Source organism: Haliotis rubra, unplaced genomic scaffold (genome assembly GCF_003918875.1).
Source record: "Haliotis rubra isolate DU_JTF1 unplaced genomic scaffold, ASM391887v1 Scf415, whole genome shotgun sequence".
Classification (NCBI taxonomy): domain Eukaryota; kingdom Metazoa; phylum Mollusca; class Gastropoda; order Lepetellida; family Haliotidae; genus Haliotis; species Haliotis rubra.
This window is the reverse complement of record NW_025767097.1, coordinates 680,754-688,087: the sequence shown is the minus strand read 5'-3', so window position 1 is coordinate 688,087 and position 7,334 is coordinate 680,754. Positions and strand designations below refer to the sequence as shown.

Genomic DNA, 7,334 nt, shown 5'->3' with positions numbered 1-7,334 from the left:
CATACGATTTTGTGGCAATAGCGAGTGAGTGAGTATGGTTTTAAGCCGCTTTAAGCAATATTCCAGCAACATCACGGTGGGGGACACCAGTAATGGGCTTCAACGTGACACTCTAGTCGTGTCGAACCTGAACCGAGTCATCGTGACGAGTGGACGCTTTAACCATTAGGCTAACCCTTCGCCCGTGACTATAGCGAGCTGACACGAAATGTTAACGCACATGTCGGTGTTGAAAATGGCAGGTGTCTCACTGTGTTCACGTTGCCTATGTGACGACAACTTGAGAGAGAGAGAGGCTGACACTGTTTGCAATATACCATTAAACTGACAAAACAAGAACATGGCGACCAACAGTGTTTCCAACACTTGTTTATAAGCTAGTCACTGTTTTCATTGAAAGAAAAAACATTCCGTTTCCATGACAGATTGTACCTCAATTAACACATCATTCTGTACGAGGAACTATCAAGAGTATGAAAATCATTTTCAACGTGTGAAACGAAGCAAAAAATAACCACACTTTTGAACTGCAGGAAAATACATATATGAATGTAAAATATACCTTGATATACACTAAATGTAATTTATATGTACATTATACACTAGTGTGCATGACGTCATACGCCACAGATTACTCATCATCTATTCACATACATTTTTACTTACATTTCAAAGTGTTAGTATTTGGCAAAAACAGAACCTTCAGTGTATCATTTATTCATTTTGAACAAATACTCTCAGTAGGGAGTTTGTGATCAACAAAGTGCGACCACATTCTGGCACTGTCGTCCAATGTTCCCAATAAGTGTTTGGATGGTTGCCAAGGAAAGACTGATCCACTCTTTAGTAAGAGCATTGCCGAGTTCTGTGCTGAAAGGACAGAGTGTTGTGAGGGGGCGGTCTGCAACTCGCTCCAACCTGCTTCCATAGGATTGAAACCTGTGGCCCGGCTACCGCTCCATGCCTGTGTATCTGCTTCACCCCTCGGTCTTTAAATGACTCTTGGACTATTATAAGGCATAAAGAGGCAATGGTGCTGTTACGATGCATCAAAACACAGGTTTTCAAGCAGTGTTTGCCCTTAACCCTGACAAGCTGCAGGCTTTAAGGACCGGCCGACCCAGAACCATAAAATGTTGAGGGTCCTGATCAGAATGTGTAGGCCCTATATTTTAATATAGAAATAATACTCTTCGTTATTGGGGATGAAAAAGCTGTCGGCCATAAGGACCTGCAGAAAACAAAAGCTGTGGGTCCGAGTGGTGTTCGGTCAGCTTCGGACCTAAGGACCGACGTTAATTTCGAACGCTGTTTTCAAGCACCTCATTCGTTCATCGTGAAACTGAGGTCCTGTAGGGGCTATCAATCATTTTGTACTGGCATATTTCAATCTGTATTTGTTGGATAAAGTTTATGCATCATCAAAACTTGATTCTTAGCAAACTATGAGTAGTATAATATTTGCATGGGTTGTTAAGCCTATATGCTGCATAAACAATACGCTGTGTAGAGGATTTCCCTTAATGATTTGTGACTTTGTTTTATGCCGCAGTCAGCATATGCCAGCTGTACGGTTGTAAACGAACGACTGGATCTGGTCAGACATAACACGTGATTAGTATTAAAATCAACCTTTCACTCAATGAAGTACGGCGTCGTATACAGTCCGTGTGTGCGTCTGTGTGTCCGTCCGTCCGTCGGTTGCCTCAACCCTGTATCAGGTGCATCATGTATCCAATAACGATTCGAAATTCATTCAGTACAGCGCGTGCTAATTTACGTGCTCAGCACGTGGAAATCATGTGTTGTCAAGTGTGAAAGTGTGACAATCGACAGAATAAAAGGCTGAACTAAAAGTTAATTGAAACTGTGCCATCTCATAATAATCTTGATTTCAATTTTCACCACTTTTGTAATTTCATTGTGTAAAAAAATATTATAGTTTTTAACTCAGTAAGTCAATGGCTTACGGACAATTCACAGGACTTTATTAGCGCAATGAAAGTGGCTTTCTTTACACTTCGACCATTAAATCAGCGCGGGACTTTTGAGACGGCCCATGGTGCGAGGTTTGATGGACTGAGTGTCTTGGCGTATTTTCCGTCAGAACGCTGGTCTCACCTGAACGGAGAACACACATACCGGTCTCGCTAGCAAGGTAAGCCGGATATATACCTACCTTATACCTGTTCACAAGGCTGATTAGGTAACGGTTATACTTAACCTAGAATTTCATGACACTGAACTACATTTGAACTAACTGATAGTTGTTGCTGTAGAAATTATTCATGTTCTTAGGATAACAGGATCTGCATTATTTAGCAAACCGTTTACAAATCAGACTTGTCAAATATGTTCACGTTAATGCTCATTGGGCTTTGATCATTTCAAAGCTTTACTATATGGGACTTCTGACAACACTAAGTGCCAAGGTAAGGCTAAATGTGATTTCAAGGTCTTCGACCAAGGCTGAGATTCCCCGGTGTTGTCAGAAAAGAACAAAATGTATGGTCAAATAATCCTTTCATGACTCACGATATTGCCTCACAGTCCCTTGACGCCCGAGTCATGTCGAATATTTTCCATACCGACTTTGAACGTCTTTCTTCTACCCCAAAGTAAAGTTGATCTTTACTAGAGAAACACAGACAGGTCTTTGGACAGGTGAATATTTTTGTGAATATTTTCATTGATGAGATTATTGTATGTTCAGTCTTTTCTATATACTCAAAATATCCATGATCCCCAGGTGCTTGTCCTCGGGTGATATTACGCTTTACATGTTTTACATGAGGTCTCACCGAGTTTTTGTTTGTATATCTACCTATAAGTTTGATCTAAAATACACAGCAAGATGTTTTAAGTTGTCTCACCTGGTGTATATACTCATTCACAAAAGTATGGGAACACCGTAACTTTGATTGGAACTATGTTGGTTATATGTGTTTCATATGTTCCGTTACCCATGAAGATCAGGGTTAGAATATTGATCTTCGCTTGGTTGACACATGACATCATATCCCAATTGCGCAGATCGATGCTCATGCTGTTGATCACTGGATTGTCTGGTCAAGACTCGATTATTTACAGACCGCCGCCATATAGCTGGAATATTGCTGAGTGTGGCGTAAAACTAAACTCACTCACTCACTCATTGAATAATTACACTTGTGTACACTTGTGCTTAGTTCATGTTCACTGGGGGCAGTGGAGTAGCCAAGTGGTTAAAGCATTCGCTCGTCACGCCTAATACCTGGGTTCGAATCCCCACATGGGTACAATGTGTGAAGCCCATTTCTGGTGTCCCCCGCTGTGATATTGCTGGAATATTGCTAAAAGCGGTGTAAAACCATACTCACTCACTCACTAAAAGCGGCGGAAACCCCACTCACTCCTGTTCACTGAAAAGCATCTCGGTGGTGTTTGGGCGCTTTCCTGAATTGAGGTGAGGTGAGGTGAGGTGAGGTGAGGTGAGGTTTAATGTCGTGCTTGAGAATATTACGCTCATATGACGACGTGCATGCGTGTGTATGTGTATGTGCGGCTGCTTGTACTAGCCCAGACTTAAGCTGGTTTTATAGTGCTAGCCCACTGAGATGCCATGCCGCAGTGAAGCATGAATGCCCCACTCAGACACATTATACTGACCACGAGCCGACCAGTCCTTGTACCTATTAATGCCGAGCGCCAGGCAGGGACCAACAAGTACCATATTTTAATGTCTTTTGGTATGACGCGGTCGGGGATCGAACTCGCGACCTTCCGCTCTCCGGGCGCACACTCCAACCCCTGAATTAAGCAGGTTTCAAGAGCTTTGTCACTGAATATACAACCCAAATATACAAGGATGCTCGTGACGGAGCTTCCCTTGACGCTTACGTCTATGTATGTACCCATATGTCTACGTCTATGTCAGGGTACAGCCATAAGGGACATATTTTAGAAATTTATTAATTTTCTTCTTTGATGGGCATTTTAGAAGTTGAGTTGATGAAGAATAATGACAATTATTATGGATATACAACTTCTTTTATTCTGTGGAGGCGACGTTTCGACATTGATTCTAATTGCTTGACAACGACATTAGAATCTATGTCGAAACGTCGCCTCCACAGAATAAAAGAAGTTGTATATCCATAATAATTGTCATTATTCGTAACTAATTTTCTTTTAATATATTGTTTGCTCACATCCATATCAACTACTGACTGCCTAAGTCAAATAACATTGGCCGTTTCCCTCCTGTTTTTAATAGGTATATGTATCATCCTCAAAGACTGATCTGTATATTCCGTAGTAAACTGTCTCACCAGGAGTATGTGCTGCCTCAACCTGCTATCCAATTATTAATCCTAAGGTTTTACCAAAGAAATGAAAACTTGATTCGTCAACGGTCCAAATCAGTCTCTCTCGCACAGGGCGGTAGGGTAGCCTAGTGGTTAAAGCGTTGGCTCGTCACGCCGAAGACCCGGGTTCGAATCCCCACATGGGTACATTGTGTGAAGCCCATTTCTGGTGTCCCCCGCCGTGATGTTGCTGGAATATTGCTTAAAGCGGCGTAAAACCAAACTCACTCACTCACTCTCTCGCACACGCACAAATTATACTCAACAAATGTCATATTTCCATATTACATGTCATCAAATTTGCTCTCGGAGTAGTGGATAGAGCGTCGTCTGCCTGGAGATAGAATGTCGACTGCGCCATACAAAACACATTTCAAAACCTGTAACCTTGGCCTCCCCCTGACTGTCGCGCTTCATTCAAAACATACCACTAACTCTGTTCGGCTCGGAGTCATTTAATTGCATGTGGCGATGTAAGAGAAACAATCTTGAGCCCCATTTCGCCTCCTCCAGTGCGTCATAAAGTAAGAATGCCGTGTAAAATTCACACCATTGGCCAACAAAGGCCATGGAAGCCACAGGGATCCGGGGGACTCCAAAGACGCCATTCACGGGTCACATTTGCCGCCTGTCGTCGTGCCAGGAATCGTTCCTGTTTTATATTCCCAAATTAGCTTCTCTGATTGGCATTTTAAATTTGGTTCAGTGCAATACTGACAAATGTATGGATAAGAGCATCTTATATTTTCTGAGTGTGACGTTTCGGTACAGATCCTTTACACAACTCACGAAACATCCGGGTTAGAATTGGTCTTCAGGAAACCCATGCTTGTCGTAAGAGGCAACTAACGGGATCGGGTGGTCAGGCTCGCTGATTTGGCTGACACATATAATCGTATCCAGATTGAGTAGATCGATGCTCATGCTGTTGATCACTGGATGATCTGGTCCAGACTCGAATATCTACAGACCGCCGCCATATAGAAAATATTCGCTCTTCGTTCGTGAGCAAGATGCTCTGGCTCGTTTTATGACTTTGACTTTAAACACGATTCAAAACAGCTCCCACTAAAGTACAGATGACGATGTCAACACATATTTCATGAGGTATAATGTGCTGGTCCCATCAGCCTCGGGGCTTGGGCGCCGACATGTTTGACACGTGCATACAGCAGTCGCGACCGAGAACCAGCAGCAAACCCACTCACAGTAAGGCAGCCTTAAATGCTGGGATGAAAGTCACTAGGATCTAAACAAGATGAAAATAATCTGTTCCAATAAATGGTGGAATTAACTGTCCCCAAGTTTCAGTCGATCACTAACATGTCGCAGGTTCTGAAGAAACAGGTATTGTAGGACCACAGAAGAGTTTCACTTCCGCCTTTCAAAGAAACGATTTTATTTGTTGTTTTGAGGTGTTAACTGTGAGACTGTAACACACACTCACACACAACACAACACACGTACAACGCACACGCACACTCGCACACACTCGCACACACCCCCCATTTCTTCAAACAAGTTATGCATTTGGTGAAACTGTATTTATCCACAATAGATGTTTCTCGTTTTTATGGGCATTTTACGGGTCTCCCCGTGGTGAATTCGGTTAGAATAGGCCCCAGCTACCTGCGTTGGTTGTGAGGTTTGCCCTTTTGTCTTGTGGGGAGTTTTGTTCTGTCACCATGAATCTTTATGCACGGGTCTAAACATGAAACGGTCACATGAGACGGTCTCACTTCAACAATATTTAATGGTTATTGTACTATATTTGATCATCGATATACTTGAAGTTTAAGTTAAATGTCTTGGCCAAATTACGTTGTTTTCAATTAGCCAACCCTAGCAGAAATTCTGATTCATATGCATAAAGAAACAGATCTGCAATTGGGAGAGTAGAGTTGGTGCCCATGGGGATGCCTACTAATTGTCTAAATGTTTTGCCCCCAGATTTTACAAAGATATTATCAATGAGGAAGTCCAGCATTTCACATATTTTCTCAGTAAACACATTTTTGACAATTTTGGACTAAATCTGTGATGTTAGATAAATATCAAGGAAGGACTTTCTGTATCTTTCTTCGCCAAGGTTTTTTTTTTTTTTAGGAATGTCGCGTTGATAGTGGTGTAAAGCGTCGAAATATCAAATGTTTGGGCAGAACTGAACTCGGTCCGTTTCTGAGATTGAAGCAAATCCTTTGTTTTTGAGAATCCACATGGTATTAATTCCGCTTGTCTCAAATCCTGTATATGAATCTACAGAAAGTCCTTCCCTGATAACATAAGGCCTACGGTTAAAAAATAAAACAACAAATATACAAGCGCAAACTCCTACGAGGCAGATTCAACTGTTTGCTTTTCGCTGTTTGTACAACTACATATATATGTCTTTAAGTACTTTTAGAAAGATCTTAAGGTTTGGATTTTCAGATTTATTAAAGATGTTTCTGTAAGAAATAAGATGTCTCTTACCATGAAGAGAGGAGTTATCACCGGTATACCAAAAGGTAATAAAAACAGAAACCTATTTAAGAACTGGAGACCAGTTATTTTATTAAATGCTCTCTGTGAAATAACAAGTGCCTGTATCTCTAACCGATTGAAAATTACCTTAAATTCCCTAATATACGATAACCAGATTGGATTTATACCAGGCAGACCACTAAGTGAAATACATGATTACTGTATGATATTATGTTGAAACTAAGAAACGAGATATACCGGGTTTATTGATTCTGACTGATTTTGAAAAGCTTTCGACACAGATTCTGAAGATTTTATAAATTCTGTCTTATTAAAATTTGGTTTCGGTTTCGATTATACGCTGGATTAAGTTGTTAACTTATGATACAACCTCGTATTTTATTCAGAATGGACATCTCTCTGAGTTCTTCCTTAACAAGCGGGGTTGCAAGCAAGGTGATCCATTATCACCATATTTGTTTCTTTTTGTGGCTGAAATCCTTGGATGTATGATAAGACAAAATA

The 7,334-nt window shown here is 41.2% G+C and overlaps 1 protein-coding gene and 1 long non-coding RNA gene across 2 annotated transcripts in view; one reads left to right on the top strand and one right to left on the bottom strand.

Moving 5' to 3' along the window:
* Positions 1–341: 341 nt before the first annotated feature.
* LOC124288316 lies at positions 342–1,731 on the bottom strand. Its single transcript, XR_006901423.1, has 2 exons — positions 1,633–1,731; positions 342–1,007 (listed from the first exon to the last, which is right to left on the bottom strand). It is a non-coding gene; the product is annotated as an uncharacterized LOC124288316 (long non-coding RNA).
* Positions 1,732–2,038: 307 nt separating this feature from the next.
* Positions 2,039–7,334, top strand: part of LOC124288341 (sodium/hydrogen exchanger 10-like) — a 66,948-nt gene continuing 61,652 nt past the window's right edge. Inside the window, 1 exon segment of the mRNA XM_046724859.1 lies at positions 2,039–2,158. The gene's annotated coding sequence lies outside the window, so the exon portion shown is untranslated.